Source organism: Manis javanica, chromosome 2 (genome assembly GCF_040802235.1).
Source record: "Manis javanica isolate MJ-LG chromosome 2, MJ_LKY, whole genome shotgun sequence".
In the NCBI taxonomy this organism is placed as follows: domain Eukaryota; kingdom Metazoa; phylum Chordata; class Mammalia; order Pholidota; family Manidae; genus Manis; species Manis javanica.
Genome location: NC_133157.1, coordinates 199902047 through 199915870, shown reverse-complemented (window position 1 = coordinate 199915870; position 13824 = coordinate 199902047).

The following is a 13824-nucleotide window of genomic DNA, read 5'->3' as shown; positions in this document are numbered from 1 at the left end:
GTGACCCTCCTCTGCCTAAATGTCTTCCCATTATGCTTAGAATAAGATCCAAAGCTGTATGAGCTGCAGCGCTTCAGCTGCCCCAGCTCCGAGCCTCTCCAGCCATCTCAGCCCCCGCTGCTCTTCTCTCTCTCCAGCTATATTGGCCTCTTTGCTGTTCCTCATACATTTCAAGCTCTTCTCACTTCAGTCATTCCTTTTGGCCATGGAAGCTCTCATGTACATTTTGGTGGTCTTGGACTGGTTTACAACTCAGGTATTTCACTCTAAGACTCTTGTACTTTTCATTATGTTGCACGTGTATGGAAAAGCTTCAGAATATTCTAAGTTCATTTGGAAATATCACTGCATAGGACTTAGCAAAGGTGAGGAATGTGCATAAACCATCACTGTTGTGACGTTGGCCTTGCAGAAGTCAGGTTGAAATGCCCCAGTTAATGCACAATTTATTCATGACTAACAGCCTATATTTTTTCAATTCAGCCACTCGTGTCAGGAATATTCCCCCTGGATGTAGAATTATTGAATTTATACAGACAATTATTGGGCACCTGTAATTGGTCAAACTAACAAGCAATTAGGTTGATTTAGACTATTGCCTACACCTAATCAGTATTCCAACTTAACAAACTATGCTGACTGGTCCCTGAAGATTCATTAGTAAAGGTTTGCTTTGCTTCACAAATGCTCACTTAGAATTCCATACTTAAGAAATGCATGAATTAAGTCACAACTTCACATTCAGAAGCAGTTCCTCCCCCAAGTTTAGAGAATTGGTATGCTCTGGTCAGCTGTCTGGATACTTACGCACCTAATGTCTCCTTTCCTTAAGTTCACGGTTATTGCCAACCGAAGTCCAGTTTTAAAAGCATTTCACCAGGATTAGCAGATTTTTGTAAACACCATTAATAGAGGGCATGAGGCTTTAATTAAACCAACATGGTTTGGGATGAAAAGAGTCAAGCTTATATGTGAATTTGCATATTATTTGTGGTTGATTGTCTCACAACCACTTGTCCCAGGGATGAATGTTAATACATTGTGCTAGCAATAAAAAATTTTCCTTTTTAAGTTTCATATTTGTCAAACAAACTACAACAAACTTATTGTAAGGCTTTTGTGATTATTGATACTTTAGGGCAAGTAGTGAGTCCAGCAGAATAAAGCAAATAATTCACCTGCCAGAATTTCCAGTACCCTACTCTGCTATAACTTCTCTTGAAGTATTATTTTCCAAACTTTTTCATAAAGTACCACATGGAAATGTCTCCTGCATTATTTGTTAAGGGCCTACAGAACAGTCTTCAGATTTTTTAATACATAAGAATGATTGGATACTTGTTCAAAAATAGCAGTACTGAAGCAATATTGATTATACTTTTCCTGTCCCAAGCAACACAAAATCTGCTTCAGTGTCTAATGGGATGATGCCTGGAAAACTATTCTAAATTACACCCACTTCTGTCTCCTTCTCACCCCTTCTTCCCTTAGCCTCTCAATTATATTTATATCTTGATTGAGTTTCTTTCCCCCTCCCTCCCACCTCTGATTTGAAAAAAACAGAGTAGGCCCTTTGTCAGGAAAAAAAAAAGTGTGTACTTGCTTTTCAGAAAGAATCATTTTATAACAAATTTTGTTGGTTTAGGACGATTATGCAAAGTGAAAAATGCCTATATTATAAAATAGTTAGATACATTCTGAGGAGGGGTAAAAATCTTTATGGTAAGTCAAGTTATTTCTCTTGGGGGACATCATATAGAAATTGAAGAGTGAACAGATTTTTTAGAGGAGTAACAGGTAGTGGTGAGCAGGAGGAAGGCATCTTGTGGATTGGCAGAGGACGAAACAAATCAGGGGTGAGAAATCACAAGTGTTCCTGAGAGAGATGATGTGGGGGAAAGTACTTACTTGCCACTTGCCAAGGGTTCAGAAAGGACCAGTTATGACAAACAGCTCCTCCCTTTTACTCATTCTTTCCAAGGTCAGAGAGGTGATTGTGTGCTGAGCCTGTGCCCAGGGTATCTGTCTGTCTCTCTGCCCTCCATAGGCTGTCCCTCCCACAGGGCACTGCCTTCTTCTCTCCCTCTGGCTCTGCGCCTTCTCTGCCTGGGACTGGTAGTCAATTCGTGCGAAGGCAAAACTAAAACGTATTTTATAATCTAGCTTTATTGATAAAAAGGCTGACACTTCACCATCATCCTTTTGACTTCTGTACCTATTTCTCATCGCATTTGCTCAGAGTGATGAAAAGAAAGGCAATATTCTGACCCTTAAATTTCAGTGCAGGGTCTAATTGAAAAAGAAGTAGCAAATCAAGAAAAACGTACTTGTTTTCCTGAAATTCTGCTTTCATCATGGCAGTCTCTGTCTTCTTCATACGATTCCAATCATCTCCATAAAAACTCTCAGTTTCTCTGACTTTTCAAGGCCCCCCATTTTCTACTCCTACTCTACTTTAACAACCCTGTCACTGTATCGAGAAGATCGGTGATGGTGTTTGCCTTCCTCATACCCTTTCTAAAGGAAGCTGCTCTTCCTACTGAGGTGGCAATCTTAGGTCGGCATTTCTGTATCACATGACTCCTGGTCACAGCTGAGTGGATTAGGGATGGTTGTGTGACCTAAAGGCAACAAGGCAACAATTTATAAGTTGGCTCACAAAATATCACATGGCTTTGTACAAAAAGCTCTGCCCCAAACAGGACGACTGTAATCAACTGGGACAATCAAATAGTCTTTCTCAGGACTCTGAAAGGGGAAAGGAAGAGTGAATCAAGCAATGGTCAAAAGGAACAGGATAGTTGGGAGCTAGAGAAGTGAACCCAAAGAGAAGCAGAGACCAAGAGGGAGGCTGGCGGTGGTAGGAGGGATGACTGGAGGGAGCTTGTCCTTCAGAAACATGTAACCTCGTGTGCAGTCTATCTGCTCTAGTTCATTTGACCTCAGAGGACATTTTTTGTTTTGTTTTTACCACCAGTTGGTCACAAATTTGTACATAAAATCCTGATCATGCCCAGTGGGGTCCTGTATGTTCTGTCCATGTCCTACCTTTTTTCAGCTCTTGCTTCTCTTCTACCCATGCACTGTGCATTGTCACATTGTCCTTGAAGCTTTTCAATGGTACCAAGTTCTTTCCCTCATCTGGGTTTGGTTCTCTCTGTGTAGATTGCTCTATGCCTTTGCATTCACTCCCAACTTTGTTATTTTCCCAGCTGGCTTTCCTTTATGTAAGTCCCAGATGAAATGTCACTTATTTGAACCCTCCCAACTGAAATATGATCCCTCTTCTTGGCACTTCATGTTCTTTGCTTCATAGAGTTAATCATATTTTTCAGCTGTACTTTTATTTGCATATTTATTTATTTGGTAACTGCTCCCTCCCTTTATCTGGAGGCAACATATAGGGTAAGGATTATGTGCATATCTGTTCACTAGCATGTTCTTAGCATTTAGCTTAGTGCTTGGGACATCATAGACTCTTACTTTCCATTGAAAGAATGAATGAATGAATGAGTTATGATAAATGTTTCTCCCATCTCTGGTAATTCTCATCTGCCTTTCTCAAGACCGGACATAAGACCCTTCAGTCCTTTCTTTATCTTGGTGTTTTTTTCCCTCTAGTATCTCTTAATTGCATTTATAGCCACAAGAATACTTGGTGTTTATTATTATGTGACCTCTTATTGTTTAATTGTCTTATGTTTGCTAGGTTAATATTATACACTGGTGAAAGCAGGGATAGTGACTCATGCCATGTTTCCCCTCTTTCCCAATAGTGCCTAGCACAGTACCAGACCTATTATGAAATTTTAAGAAATACTTGATGACCTAAAACAAAGTTCCTTTCAGGCACTGCACCAAAATATTGAGATGCAAGGTGCCTTGAGGTTCTGGAGACTTACTTTTAAGTCTTACACATTAGGAAAAAAGATTTTCAGGAGAAGGAACTGTGCTTGCTGTCATCATTATCCAGATGATCATGAATTAAAGGCCCACAAAAGCAGAGCTCTGGAGTAAACACTGGGGAGTGTTAAGGTACATTTTCCAGCACAGTTCTAAAACGTTCTTCAATTAAAATGTAGACAGTTAAGACCTGGTTTGTGCTTTGAATACTTAGAATCATACTCATTGATTACCTTTGCATGAACAAATTCATCGATGGTAAGCCCTGCTCATTCATCTGAAAATTAGACTTTAAGATTTACTAGCACAGAATTCAAAATTACTGTCTTTAGCTCTACTCTTCAGACCTATTCTGCCTTAATAGTTAAACATTTTACTGTTTCATCCTTACCTCATCTCCATATCTAGATTATAAGTCACTGAAAGTAGGCACCATATCTTTTTTTAAAAAACAAGGAGTGTTATTACTTTAGTTTTACTCTTATTCAATTTTACATGCAATAAAATTGCACATATTTTAAGTGTACAATTTGGTGAGTTTTGACATGTTTACCCCTAAAAACTATTACCACAATTAAGACCCTGAAAAATTTCTATGTCCCCCTTGTACTTTATGCTTTACTTCATTCCTCATGCCATGCAACCTCTGATCTATTCCTATCATTATAGGTAAAATTATATTTTATAGGGTTTTATAAAAGTAAAAACATATCATACATACTCTTTTTTGCCTGGATTCTTTTATTCAGTGTAATAATTTTGAAAGTCATTCCATGATGCATATATTAGTAGGTAGTGCCTTTTGGTTGTTGAGTACTATTCCATCATATAGTTATATGCTAATTTGTTTATTTACTGCTGATGGACATTCAGGTTATTTGCAGTTTTAGAACATTGCAAATGAAGCTGCAGTGAACACTTGTAACATAGGTGGACATTTGTTTTCATATAGAATAGGGTTACAGATGGTGGAATCATTGGATTATAGATGATGTATGATAGACTTTTAAAAAGTCTGCTAAACTGTTTTCCAAAGTGATTGTACTATTTTACATTTCCACTAGCAGTTTATGAGGCCACATCATCCCCAGTACTTGCTATTACCAGTCTTCTTAATTCTAGCTATTTTGAAAGGTGTCTAATGATGCATCATTTAAAATTTTTCTCTTGATGAAAAATGGCAATGAACATTTTTTCCCTGTGTTTATTAGTAATTTGTGTATCTTCCTTGTGAAATGTCTGTCAAATCTTTTGCCCATTGGTAAACTGGTAGGTTGTAAGAGCTCTTTATGTAGTCTGGACTCAAGTTCTTTGCCTAATATAATTTTTAAATATTTAAATGTAGCTTCTTCAGCTGGAACTTTGGGTCATTGAGAATGTGTGGTAAGTTTTTGGCTCTTTGTATTTTGACTGATTTTTGGATTCTATCATGTGCATTCTGAAAATTTTTTTGTATTGATTCCTAGTTCTATGATACTCCTCGAGGATTTGTTAAGGATGTTTCCTTTTTTACCATCAATTAACCTGGTATGACATAAGCTGTAACTCCCTATTACTTTCTGTGGGCAGTCCCTAAATCTTCATTCAATTCTTTAAGCCTGTGCTGTGTTGCTTTAAACTGGTCCCACATATGCATGTGTAAGGGATCAACCTGAACTGCTTCTAGTTTTCATACATGAAATTAGGGATTTACTCTTTTGGTCTTTTCCATCTAGAATTCCCATCTCACTGTCCAGCAACTGTTGCCCAGGCTCTTTGCTTTTTCCTTCTAGCTAGAAATATGGTGACGCTTCTCTCCTAGTTTTAGCTTCCTGTGTTTCTGTAAAACTGCACCTGCTGTCCAACTTTGGGGTAAAGCCACAGGAAAGCATGCAGCTCACCCCCATGCCTTTGCTGCTCCAAGTTTCTACTTCCTCCCACAACCTGCCTACTTTTGTTTACTCTTCAGACTCCTCAGGCTTGAATATTTTCCAGGGTCTACACTTGTTATGGTTGAGAGGATTGGTCTGTAAGGGACTTACACCACCATACTGAAAGTGGAACGCCACCTTGTATTCTATTGTCTCTTTGATTCCTCACTCTAATCTCTTTAGACCCAGAGCAGGGGTTTAGAAAGCAGGTCATGATTCCTCTTTCTGCCTCTTCATGAATGCATAGCCAAGACAAATGAAAGGACATACAGGAGATAAGCAAAAATGGGAAGGGTGGGGATGTGGTTGGGAGACATCATAAGTATCAAAGTGTTCCTCAGCATCAGAATAGATATTTTGGACTTAAGTGGCATCTACTTTCATCAATTTAGGGAGCTATAATCCCTCCCAAAGGGCTTACCATCTATGCAAATGTATTTCCAGATCTGCACAAAAATTGGCGACTGAAGAATTTTATTTGCATTACAAAGGGAAGTCCAGTCTTATTCCCCTAGGTAGTCCTCCTGTTTATCAAAAAGTACACTCCAGGTATTTGCTCACACAAACTTTCAATAAACGCCTTTTGAAATGAATTGAGTTCTTGGGAAAGTGTTTAGTGAGATGAAGTGAATCATCGAAATAACCATGACAGTTCAAGACCATACAGAACTGAAGATATCTAACAGCACGTTCAGTTGTACCTTAACACATAGATTCTAACAACTTGAAACTCATTAACAGCTTGTTCTCTGTCTTGTGTGATCAATGGTTTGCTTTCACCTACAAGATATTTTTTCTTGCTCTGCTTCGCAAAAGAAGAACTGAGGACTATAAAAATCATGAAAGTGTTACACATTCTTAAGTTTCTTGACATTTCTTAAGATCTCTCGGAGTGAAAAATACAGGGGTTTTGTCCATGAATTCTTTTCCATTCATAATATTATAGTTCTGTTTGTGTCTGTGAATTTGGTAATTTCTGAAAAGGCTAGACTTTTTTCCTTTCTGTGACTTACTTAGTGTTCATTTATCACCAAATATGTGCCAGACACTATTCTGAGTCCTGGGGATAAAGCAGTGAAGAAAGTAAAGAAGCTCTGATGTCCACATGAGCTTACCTTCTAGAGGGGGAGATAGACAAACAAATTAATAAAATTACAAACAAAGAAGTGAAGTATATGCTAGATCAGGGATGATAGGGGCTATGGAGAAAAATAACCGAGAGAAAGGAACAAGTGCTATTTTAAATAAGAGAAGACCTCACGTGGTAGGTCATCTCTAAAGATGAAGGACCAGGTTCTGGGGGGTGTGAGTAAAAAGCATTCCGCACAGTTTGAGAGTCACTAACAGCTTGCTCTCTCTCTTATATAATCAGTAGTTTGAGGGCCCTAAAAAAGGAGGCCTTGAGGAAGGAGCTACCTGGCATGTTCAAGGCTTAGCAGGTAGGCCACCAGGCCAGCACACTGCAAGCAAGGGGGCTGCTGGGGGCGGGGGCAGGTGGAGTCAGGTTGCTATGTCATGCAGGGCGCTTTTTCTGAGGAAGACACGAGGGTGGAGGGTTGGTTTGACTAGAGGAGGAAACCGGCCTTTTATTTTAGCAGGATTTCTTGTACTAGAATAGACTGTAGAAGACCAAGATCAGAGAAGAAAAACAATGGAGGTGATGAAAACAATTCAGAAGCAAGATGCTGATGGAATTGGACCAGGGTAGTAACAGGGGAAGAGGTGAGAAATGGTTACACTCAAAAGGATTTGCTAAGTGGAATGAGAGAAAAAGAGAAGTCAAGAATCAATCCCAGATTGTGGCCTGACCACTAGTAACAGTTTAGTTATTAAATGAGATAGACAAGACCTTGAGAAGAGTGTCTATGAAAGAATAAGAATATAGTTTTTACATATGAAGTACAAAGTGTCCATCAGATACCCAAGTAGTGGGCAGTTGGACACAAGAATCCAGAATGTCAGGGAAAGGTTGGGCTAGAGATATAATTGTGATATAGGTGATCTTTAATACGGTGAGTATGGTTAAGATTACCACTGATCCCTGGAGTGCCATAAAATCAAGAGATCCAGGAGAGGAAGAACAATAAAAATGACAGACTGGGAAGGTATGGCCAGGGAGGTGGGAGGCAAACAAGGGACTACTTTTCAGTTGCCTGAAGACATTACTCATCCAGAACTCCTGATTTCCCTGTGATAAATGAGATGTCCAAACACAAAGGAGAACTGATGATTAGAAGACATCTGATCAAAATAGAACTTTTTGGGATGAGTTCAACTTAAAACTCAGAGAGCCTAGTTTAAGCACCCCTGAACCTTTGAGGTATGGAAATGATTTTCCTGTTTCTTAGATCTTAAGATCATTGGTGGGAAGAAAAACTGGTGTGTGAGAGACATAATTGATGAAAAGTTCCTGACTCATGCCACCAAATAAACCAAAAAAATCCAAATACTTCAGAATTAAAATTTTTGGTTCAGTTTTGTGCCTGATGCTCACAAACCAATTAATACAAGCAAAAACTATCTTGAAGTTAGTTTGCTCAGGACTGCAGAAGTTGAAAGTTGATGGGATACCATTGCCCTACTTCCTCCAAGTTAACCTGGGGACCCATACTATTATCCCTAGGCCAGTTTATCTCAGTTGGGGTGTTAGACTGTTCCTTTGGATCTCTGAGTAGAAGTTTTGTTGTCTTTGGGTCAGTTATCTCTCTGACTGAAGCTGAGGTTTTGTCATCTTTTTGGTAGGAATGCATCTCTTATCTACTTTCTTGTCTTGGGCTTACAGCAGCCTTTCACTGTGGTGAAATGATTTTTTTTAAGACGTTATAGCAGTAATGGCAATTTATGGACTATTTGCCAAATGGTAGTCATTGTGCAAAACACTTAAAATATGTTTGCACTCATGTTATTCTGTCAATCACCTTATGTAAGTACTATTTTCATCCTGCTTACACAGATGAGCAATGTGAGGTTTAGAGAAGTTAGATAACCTTCCCATGGCCTGCAGCTAGTAAACATTTATTGTGTAACTCTGCCCGGTTTTTTTGTGGTTGGAGGACTTAAGGACATGCTTGGAACTGTCTAGTTTTTATGAGAGAGCCCTCAGGGAGAAAGTTGGAAAGCAAGCAGTTGGCAGTAAGGTCTTTCTGGTAGTTGAGGGTCTCCTTCTAGCTACAAATCTCTCTAGTCCTTAGAAAGAGAATTGTTATGGGCTCACCAGCTTGGTGATGCACCAGGAAATGTGTTTTACTTGCATGGCCCCATCTACAGTTGAGAATTTCTGTTTTTCTAATTGAATGGATACTTCAAACTCCTTTTAGTTTTGTAGTCAAATGTTTTGATAAAATGAAGACTAGACAGAAGTCAAAAGCCAAATGATTGGGGTTCTATTAATTTCTCACATCATTTACTTTCCTATCTCTTGAAAGTATCTAGGTAATTCACAGTGACATGAGCAGCTGTATCCTATTCTTATCCTTTCTCTGTTTCAAATTGTTTTCCCTGGCTCTGCATGTTGCCGCTCACTCAGAGTGGGACCTTGCCCGTGGTTTCCGTCCATAGGTACTGTTTCTGGCATCCTTTGTCCTTCTCTTGGCACTACAACCCTGTCTTACATTTGCTTATCTTGGACTTTCTCCCCAGGGATCCTGATCTTGCTTGGATTTTCAGTTTGGATTCTCTAAACCAGTACATCTCAACACTGCATCCCTTCAGTTTGGCCTGCCCTCCCATCTGTCCAGGGCCATGCTTTAGGTCTAATTCCAGCATGTACCTACTCTCCCTTCCTTAACTCTCTTGTTTTGGGTATAAAATCATGTCTCATTTCTGTGCAGCCTGATCATTTGCCCATTCATTCTTCATTAACTAAATCAATAATTTTTTTTTTTTTAGTGCTTTCTAGCCACCAGGCATTTTGCTATGTTCTAGGCATATATTGGTGAATAAAATAGACAAGATGCTTTCCAGTGTTGAGAAATTCCTTTATGGGTGTGCTTGCATTTCTTCATGAAAACTACCAACTTTGATGAAATTCAGTCAGATAGCATCTACATGAAAATATATACTGGAGCATTTCAAGTGGTAATTGAAAACCTTAAGAAATCAAAATCTACTCACAAACACATTTCTATAAAAAGTCAACCAAATGGAAAAGTCAACTAAACAAAAATTAGAGGGAGAAGTAAAGCCAGTTAAATAAGTGCATTGTAAAGTCTATCATATTACTCAGTTCTAAACATGAAGAAAGGTACCAGTTTTCATAATTCCTTCAGAGAGTGTGTGTAATTGAGGGAACTGCCTGAACTCAGCTTCCACTGACATTCAATTGTTTATTCACTTCATATAATTTTTCCTGGTTGTTTTTTCCTGGTGTTACCTTTCATATGGTCAAAATATACCTGTGTTTGCCTTTATATTCACTTGCTGTAAAGAGAAATTCTGTGTGTACCAAGGACAATTAAAAAAATTTGGTTTCCCTTTCCCCATATTATTGTCATTTTAAGAACAAGTATAGGTTTGTGATTAATGTCTGCCTGGACACAGAAACAGGGGAGAACATAATGTATTCTGGGCTTTTAGGAATTAGACATCTTTTGTTCAAACTGTAATATTAAAGCACATAGGCTACATTGAAATTGATGGGATGTACATAATTTTTCTAACATGTGTGATGTCTAGGATCCCGAGAAGATAAGCAAAAGCCCTCTAGTTGTGCTTCCAAAGAGTGAAAAAGAGCAGATAGGAGAGCATTTGGGGACAGAACACACAGACCTACCATCAAAACTATGCAGCTGCAGCACATATATTTTTTTCAAGAACAGATTAATAAGGAAAAAAGTCTTTAATGTTGTGTTGTTAAAACACACACACACATGCACACATACACACACTAAAATAGCAGTACCACTTGGGTAAATAATAATTTGATATTTTAAAGAGCCCCAGTCATGGCACTGTGCAATTACAATTTTAACAAGTTACTACAAACTTTAATTAACTAGCTGTGAAGTGCACACTCTCCTTAGCTACATAAGCATTATGTGTTAGGCACAACCTCACAATGGAACTAGCCAACTTAATTCTAGTAATCAAGTTAATACATAAGAGATTCTTTGAGTATCGTTCTTTCCTACATTTTATTAATGGTTTGTGTGAAACTCAGTCACATAAAATGTAGAATTGCTTCAAAATTACAGGCTACGCTCCTAATTGAATAATTGAATTGAGTGAAAATAAATATCAAAAAAAGGCAAACTGGGAAACAGTATGTGTGATTCAAACATAGTCGCTTTTGTGCCTTCTGATCATTTATTTTCTTTTTCGTGTTCATCTTGATTTTTGTGTTTACTTTGGAATCCCAGAGTTTACACTCTGGGGATAGTATACGTAGAATGCTGAGTTTGAATTTAATCCCTTAGTAATTCAGAAGATCTTTTCTTTAGAATGTAACCTATATAGTAATAATACATGGGTGTAAGTTGTTACAACACCACATTTAGCATGGTACCAAGAGTGCAGCAGGTATTCAATAAGTATTTGTGAAAGTAAACCTTATCTTGTTCCCAAGTGATGCTTGTGTGATATTTCCTCACCCTTTTTTCTATGAAGTAAAGACTATCCATGTTGTATCTACCATGTCTGATAGGATACTCAAAGCTCAACATCCCCAAAGAATGACTCATCCTTTTCTCTCCATACATCCATGATTTATGATTTATGTCATCAGCATCTGCCCAGGTATGTAAGCCAGGAACCTAGACATCCTCCTTGTTGACTTTCTTTCAACAACCCTTCTCTGTAGCTGTCACATTTATCAAGACTTCTCTATACCACGGCCACTGCCTTAGTTTAGTGCACCATATCTTTGGGTAGGTTGGTGCAACATGCTACTGAATGGTCTGCTTGACCTCTTTTTCTCAGTCATTCTACACCCTGTTACTACAGTTTTTTTGCTACAATTTCCATCCCTTTCCTTTTGGAAATTTTCTCATGTATAAGATGGAGTCTAAACTCTTCAGCATAACAGACAAGAAGCTCCACGGTCTGCAGTCATCTGTTTTACTCTCATCTATAGCCACTTTCTCTACTACTTTTTTCAAGCTCACTTAAATTTTTGAAGTCTCAGAAACATGTCATTAATATCTATGCATCTATTCTTTTGCCCATAGTATTTTCTCTTCCCAGTGAATTTCTGTACTTTTTTTTCAAGTCATAGATCAAACATTATCTTCTCTGAAGTTTCTCTTTTCTGCCATGGATAGGGGTAAGTATTCTAGGTTATCTGTTTTTTAAACTTTTACTTAACATCCTATGCTGTTATTTATTCAGATGTCTGAACCATCTACCAGGTAGTGAATGGAACTCTAAAAAGGTCTCAAATGATCCTCTACTCCAGATGTTCATGCACTTGTGTAACTCCACTCCTGGAGTGTGGCCTGGGGTTCTTGCAGTGTGGCACAAGTAGTAGGATTACTGCCTAGATTGGTTATATCACACTGTGCTTTCTTTCATGGCTGCTCACTCTCTTGATTTCTGGCTTGCTTGTTTTGAGGGAAGCCAGCTGCCTTGTTGTGACCTGCCCTATGGAGAGGCTGACAGGACAAGGAACTGAGGGTGGCCTCTGGCAAACAGGTGGTGAGAAAGTGAAGCATTCAGTCCAACAGCCTGTGAGGAGTGGAATCCTAACTAGCACATGAGTGTGCTTGAAAGAAGATTCTTCCCTTGTAGTAGAAAAACAACACATTCTTTGAGATCAAGGCATCTACTATATCACACTGTCCTTCAGGAAAGATTTACTTGGTCTTCTACTGTGTGCTACCCAGGCACTGAGCTAGGAAGTAGTTCAACAGTCAAAAAGACAGAGGCCCTTTCTTCTTCTCCTGGCTGTCCTTCTTTACAGCTACTTCCTGTCTACAGGCATGCTCAGGTCTTCTCTATCCAATACAAATAAAAATGAAAGCCCTAAAAACCCTTCCCTCAGCACCAATACATCCTCAAACTATTATCCTCTCTCTTTTCAGTAGAAAAGAACAAAAATACTTCCAGTAAAAAACAGTGAAAAAGGGAATACTTCATGAGGCAGGGCCAGAGGAGAAGACAGAGAAAATTCATATGGAGCATTAGAGGTCATGATACAAAACTTGATTTTATACCAAGTGCAGTGAGCAGATAACATAGTCAGTGGTAACAACAGCAGCTTTATCCATTAGGCACTGTAAGCCAGTGTCTAGACTAGTCTATGAATTTGTGAGTGTTTTTTTTAAGATCTGAAAAAAAATTTATTGGCTTAAAAATGAGAAAAAGAATTCCTGGAAAATCGGGATCATTAAAGTATAACTAAATGTCTTCAGAATGTAGTATCATGGCAAATAGTTAAGTACAATTCAGTCCAACTCTTCTGTATAAATACAGTAAGTTTAAATCACAAGAACAGATAATTTATCTTTAAGAAAACTCAAGTTCATAAAAATGGTAAAAAGTCCTTCAAAAATTTCATAGAAATTATATTTAACATATGACATAGGTGTATTTTTATATGTTTGAAATGATATTGGGTGGGAGCCTCCAAACTGTATAAGGCTGGGCAACTAAGAAAGTCTCAAACAACCATGGATCTGCTTGCTAATATGTGAAAGAGGGGAGCATCTCAGGCGACAATAATGAATCAAAAGGTGGATGACCTCCATATATATAAGTACTAGTAAATAATACTCTGTCATTCTCTGGGATAGGAAAAATGCATGTAAGTGTAATAATGGGTCTTAAATATTAGACATACATATAGTTATGGCAGCTATTACCTTTATAAAATAATTTCTGTACAAGAAGTATGGAATCAAGACTTCAGCTACAATATATATATTACTAACATATAATACTGCCCCTTGAATAAGGATCAAGTTTATTTTCTGTGTCATAACAAGATGTATCTGGCAATTCTTAAAACTAGACCCAATAAATATTTACTTGATATTTCCTTTGACAAGTGTCTGGGAATTTATTTCCTAGCAGACTA